The sequence below is a fragment of the Arachis hypogaea genome, chromosome 4 (assembly GCF_003086295.3).
Source record: "Arachis hypogaea cultivar Tifrunner chromosome 4, arahy.Tifrunner.gnm2.J5K5, whole genome shotgun sequence".
In the NCBI taxonomy this organism is placed as follows: Eukaryota; Viridiplantae; Streptophyta; class Magnoliopsida; order Fabales; family Fabaceae; genus Arachis; species Arachis hypogaea.
In genome coordinates this window covers 66,995,656-67,001,986 of record NC_092039.1, presented here as the reverse complement: position 1 = coordinate 67,001,986, position 6,331 = coordinate 66,995,656, and the positions used below count along the sequence as shown (strand labels likewise).

Sequence of the window (6,331 nt, the reverse complement as noted above, 5' to 3'; positions counted from 1 at the left end):
TGATCCTTTTGCGTTTGTCACTACGCCCAACACTCGCGAGTTTGAAGCTCGTCACAGTCATCCCATCCCAGATCCTACTCGGAATACCACATACAAAGTTTAGACTTTCCGGATCTCAATAATGCTACCAATGGATTCTAGCTTATACCATAAAGACTCTGATCTCACGGAATGGGAGGCTCGGTTGTCAGGCGAGGCAACCATGCATCGTGGGTTAGGAATCCAAGAGATACACACTCTAGCTTTCGCAGGTAGAACGGAAGTGTTTGTCAGGCACGTGTTCATAAGTGAGAATAGTGATGAGTGTCACGGATCATCACATTCATCAAGTTGAAGTGTGTATGAATATCTTAGAATGAGAATAATCAAGAATTGAATAGAAAACAGTAGTAATTACATTAATACTCGAGGAACAGCAGAGCTCCACACCTTAATATATGGTGTGTAGAAACTCTACCATTGAAGATACATAAGTGAAAATGAGGTAAGCATGGCCGTGAGGCCAGCCCCCAATGTCTAAGGACTAACAATAATCAAAGATGTTCCAAAATTTCGTCCAAAGAATCTTCAAAAGATGATAATACAATAGTAAAAATTCCTATTTATACTAGACTAGTTACTAGGGTTTACAAAAATAAGTCTTAGTGCAGAAATCCACTTCCAGAGCCCACTTTGGTGTGTGCTTGGGTTGAGCTTGAGCTTTACACGTGAAGAGGCTTCTCTTGGGGTTAAACGCCAAGTTATAACATGTTTTTGGCGTTTAACTCTGGTTTGTGATGTGTTTCTGGCGTTTTACTCCAAAATGTAGCATGAAACTGCATTGTCTAAACTCGAATAAAGTATAAACTATTATATATTTCTGGAAAGCCCTAGATGTCGTCTTTACAACTCAATTGAGAGCGCGCCATTTGGAGTTTTGTAGCTCCAGAAAATCCATTTCGAGTGCAGGGAGGTCAGAATCCAACAGCATCTGTAGTCCTTTTTCAGCCTCCTATCATATTTTTGCTCACGTCCCTCAATTTCAGCCAGAAAATACCTGAAATCACAGAAAAACACACAAACTTATAGTAAAGTCTAGAAATGCGAATTTTTCATAAAAACTAATAAAAACATCCCTGAAAGTAGCTAGATCCTACTAAAAACTACCTAAAAACAATGCCAAAAAGCGTATAAATTATCCGCTCATCACAACACCAAACTTAAATTGTTGCTTGTCCCCAAGCAACTGAAAATCAAATAGGATAAGAAGAATCCCAAAATATCGATGAATATTAGTTCTAACTAGATGAGCGGGACTTGTAGCTTTTTGCTTCTGAACAGTTTTGGCATCTCACTTTATCATTTGAAGTTTAGAATGATTGGCATCTCCAGGAACTCAGAATTCAGATAGTGTTATTGATTCTCCTAGTTTAGTATGTTGATTCTTGAACACATCTACTTTATGAGTCTCGGCCGTGGCCCTAAACACTTTGTTTTCCAGTATTACCACAGGATACATAAATGCCACAAACACATGACTGGGTGAACCTTTTTAGATTGTGACTCAGCTTTGCTAAAGTCCCCAGTTAGAGGTGTCCAAAGCTCTTAAGCACACACTTTTTGCTTTGGATTACAACTTTAACCACTCAGTCTCAAGCTTTTCACTTGGACCTGCATGCCACAAGCACATGGTTAGGGATAGCTTGATTTAGCCGCTTAGGCCTAGATTTTATTTCCTTGGGCCCTCCTATCCATTGATGCTCAAAGCCTTGGATCCTTTTTACCCTTGCCTCTTGGTTTTAAGGGCTATTGGCTTTTTCTGCTTGCTTTTTCTTAAAAAATTTTTTTGCTAGCTTTATTTTTCACTGCTTTTTCTTGCTTCAAGAATCAATTTTATGATTTTTCAGATCATCAATAACATTTCTCTTTTTCATCATTCTTTCAAGAGCCAACAATTTTAACATTCATAAATAACAAGATCAAAAATATGCACTGTTTAAGTATTCATTCAGAAAACAAAAAGTATTATCACTACATCAATATAATTAAACTAATTTCTAGGATGAATTCGAGACTCATGTACTTCTTATTCTTTTGTATTAAAAACATTTTTCATTTAAGAAAGGTGAAGGAGTCATGGAATTATTCATAGCCTTAAGACATAGTTACTAAGTACTAATGATCATGTAGTAAAGACTCAAAACATAGATAAACATATAGCATAAAACTAAAAAACAAAGAGATAAGAACAAGGAAGTTAAGGAATGAGTCCACCTTAGTGAGGGTGGCGCCTTCTTCTTGAAGGACCATTGGTGTTCTTGAGCTCCTCTATGTCTATTCCTTGCCTTTGTTGCTCCTCCCTCATAGCTCTTTGATCTTCTCTAATCTCATTGAGAATGATGGAGTGCTCTTGGTGTTCCACCCTTAATTGGTTCATGTTATGACTCAATCCTTCTAGAGAAGTGTTGAGTTGTTCCCAATAGTTGTTTGGAGGAAAATGCATCCCTTGAGGCATCTCAGGGATTTCTTGATGATGAGCTTCCTCATGCGCCTCTTGAGATCCATGAATGGGCTCTCTTGTTAGCTCCATCCTCTTCTTAGTGATGGGCTTGTCCTCTTCAATGAGGATATCTCCTTCTATGACAACTCTAGCTAAGTTGCATAGATGGAAAATGAGATAAGGAAAAGCTAGCCTTGCCAAGGTGGAGGGCTTTTCAACTACTTTGTAGAGTTCTAGAGAGATGACTTCATGAACTTCTAGTTCCTCTCCAATCATGATGCTATGGATCATGATGGCCCGATCCATAGTTACTTCGGATCAGTTGCTAGTGGGGATGATGGAGCGTTGGATGAACTCCAACCATCCTCTAGCCACAGGCTTAAGGTCCAGTCTTCTCAATTGAACCGGCTTGCCTTTTGAGTCTCTTTTCCATTTAGCTCCTTCCACACATATGTCCATAAGGACTTGGTCCAACCTTTGATCAAAGTTGACTCTTCTAGTATAGGGGCGTGCGTCTTCTTGCATTATAGGCAAGTTAAACGCCAACCTTACGTTCTCCGGACGGAAATCTAAGCATTTTCCCCGAACCATTGTAAGCCAATTCCTTGGGTTTGGGTTCATGCTTTGATCATGGTTCCTAGTGATCCATGCATTTGCATAGAACTCTTGAACCATTAAGATTCTGACTTGTTGAATGGGATTGGAGAGAACTTCCCATCCTCTTCTTCTAATCTCTTGTCGGATCTCCAGATATTCACCATTTTTGAGCTTAAAAGGGACCTCAGGGATCACCTTTTTCTTGTCCACAACTTCATAGAAGTGATCTTGATGGGCTTTTGAGATGAATCTCTCCATCTCCCATGACTCAAAGGTGGAAGCAATTGCCTTCCCTTTCCTCTTTCTTGAGGTTTCTCTGGCCTTAGGTGCCATCAATGGTTATGGAAAAACAAAAAAAGCTATGCTTTTACCACACCAAACTTAGAATGTTGCTCGCCCTCGAGAAAAAAAGAAAGAATAGAAGAATAAGAAGAAGATATGGAGGAGAGGGATGGAGGTGAGGGTTTCGGCCAAGGGGGACAAGAGAGGGTTGTGTTGTGTGAAAATGAAGAAGGACGGAGGGGTTTCTATAGTGGAGGGAGAGGGATTTGGGTTCGGTCATTTAGGGTGGATTTGGGTGGGTAAGAGATTTTGAATTTGAAGGTAGGTGGGGTTTATGGGAAAGAGTGGATGGATGTGATTGGTGAAGGGGTAATGGGGAAGAGAGATTGAGGTGATTGGTGAAGGGTATAGTGTTATTGGATTGTGTGAAGAAGAGAGAAGTAGGATAGGTGGGGATCCTATGAGGTCCACAGATCCTGAGGTGATCTTGTGGGGTCCACAGATCTTGAGGTGTCAAGGATTTCTCATTCATGCACCTTTTAGGCATGTAAAACGCCCTCTGTATGCAATCCTGGCATTTAATGCCAGACTGCAGCTTGTTTCTGGCATTAACCACCCAAATGTAGCCTGTTTCTAGCGTTTAACGCCAGCCTGATGCTTGTTTCTGGCATTAAACGCCAGCTTGGTGCTTGTTTCTGGCGTTAAACGCCAGACAGATGCTTGTTTCTGGCGTTTAAACGCCAGACAGCTCTTCCTCCAGGGTGTGCTTTTTCTTCTGCTATTTTTTATTCTATTTTTAATTTTTGCAATTGTTTTGTGACTCCACATGATCATAAACCTAATAAAACATAAAAGAACAATAGAAATATAGATAAATAAAAATTGGGTTGCCTCCCAATAAGCGCTTCTTTAATATCAATAGCTTGACAGTCAGCTCTCATGGAGCTTCACAGATGTTCAAAGCATGATGAGGGCCTCCCAACACCAAACTTAGAGTTTGAATGTGGGGGCTTCTCAACACCAAACTTAGAGTTTGGTTGTGCCTCCCAACACCAAACTTAGAGTTTGATTGTGGGGGCTTTGTTTGACTTTGTATTGAGAAAAGCTTTTCATGCTTCCTCTTCATGGTTGCAGAGGAAGATCCTTGAGCTTTAAACACAAGGTAGTCCCCATTCAATTGAAGGACTAGCTCTCCTCTGTCAACATCAGTCACAGCTCCTGCTGTGGCTAGGAAGGGTCTTCCAAGGATGATACATTCATCCTCATCCTTCCCAGTGTCAAGGATTATGAAATCAGCAGGGATGTAAAGGCCTTTAACCTTCACTAACACATCCTCTACCAATCCAAAAGCTTGTTTTATTGACTTATCTGCCATCTCTAATGATATTCTTGCAGCTTGTACCTCAAAGATCCCCAGTTTCATCATTACAGAGAGTGGCATAAGATTTATACCTGACCCTAGGTCAAACAGAGCCTTCTCAAAGGTCATGGTGCCTATGGTACAGGGTATTAAGAATTTATCAGGATCTTTTTTCTTTTGAGGTAAAGTTTGCTGAACCCATGTATTTAGTTCACTAATGAGCAAGGGAGGTTCATCTTCCCAAGTCTCATTACCAAACAACTTGGCATTCAGCTTCATGATGACTCCTAGATATTGAGCCACTTGCTCTTCAGTTACATCTTCATCTTCTTCAGAGGAAGAATAGTTCTCAGAGCTCATGAATAGAAGAAGGAAGTTTAATTGAATCTCTATGGTCTCTATATGAGCTTCAGATTCCTTTAGGTCCTCAATGGGGAACTCCTTTCTGTCTGGAGGACGTCCCATGAGGTCTTCCACATTGGGATTCACGTCCTCCCCTTCCTCTTTGGATTCGGCCATTTTGATTATATCAATGGCCTTGCACTCTCTTTTTGGATTCTCTTTTGTATTACTTGGGAGAGTACTAGGAGGAGTTTCAGTGATTTTCTTACTCAGCTGACCCACTTGTGCCTCCAAGTTTCTAATGGAGGACCTTGCTTCATTCATGAAACTTAAAGTGGCCTTAGATAGATCAGAGACTATGTTTGCTAAGCTAGAGGGGCTCTGCTCAGAATTCTCTGTCTGTTTCTGAGAAGATGATAGAAAAGACTTGCTATTGCTAAACCTGTTTCTTCCACCATTATTAAAGCCTTGTTGAGGCTTTTGTTGATCCTTCCATGAGAAATTTGGATGATTTCTCCATGAGGGATTATAGGTGTTTCCATAGGCTTCACCCATGTAATTCACCTCTGCCATTGCAGGGTTCTCAGGATCATAAGCTTCTTCTTCAGAAGATGCTTCTTTAGTACTGTTGGATGCATTTTGTAATCCATTCAGACTCTGAGATATCATGTTGACTTGCTGAGTCAACATTTTGTTCTGAGCCAATATGGCATTCAGAGTATCAATTTCAAGAACTCCCTTCCTCTGAGGCATCCCATTACTCACAGGATTCCTCTCAGAGGTGTACATGAATTGGTTATTTGCAACCATGTCAATGAGTTCTTGAGCTTCTGCAGGCGTTTTCTTTAGGTGAATGGATCCACCTGCAGGATGGTCCAGTGACATCTTAGAGAACTCAGATAGACCATCATAGAATATATCCAAAATGGTCCACTCTGAAAGCATGTCAGAAGGACACTTTTTGGTCAACTACTTGTATCTTTCCCAAACTTCATAGAGGAATTCACCATCTTTTTGCCTGAAGGTCTAAACATCCCCTCTAAGCTTGCTCAGCTTTTAAGGAGGAAAGAACTTGGCCAAGAAGGTCGTGACCAGCTTATCCCAAAAGGGAAAAGCATGAGCCTGTAGACTTCAGGATCTACACCATTAGTCTTAACAGTATCACAGATTTGCAAGAACTCAGTTAAAAACTGATAGGGATCTTCTGATGGAAGTCCATGAAACTTGCAGTTTTGTTGCATCAGAGTAACTAGTTGAGGCTTCAGCTCAAA

General features: G+C 40.6%; 1 non-coding gene across 1 annotated transcript; it reads left to right on the top strand.

The window, feature by feature from the left end:
• Positions 1–5,999: 5,999 nt before the first annotated feature.
• Positions 6,000–6,107, top strand: LOC112799220 (small nucleolar RNA R71). The gene has a single exon (XR_003200796.1). It is a non-coding gene; the product is annotated as a small nucleolar RNA R71 (small nucleolar RNA).
• Positions 6,108–6,331: the final 224 nt, after the last annotated feature.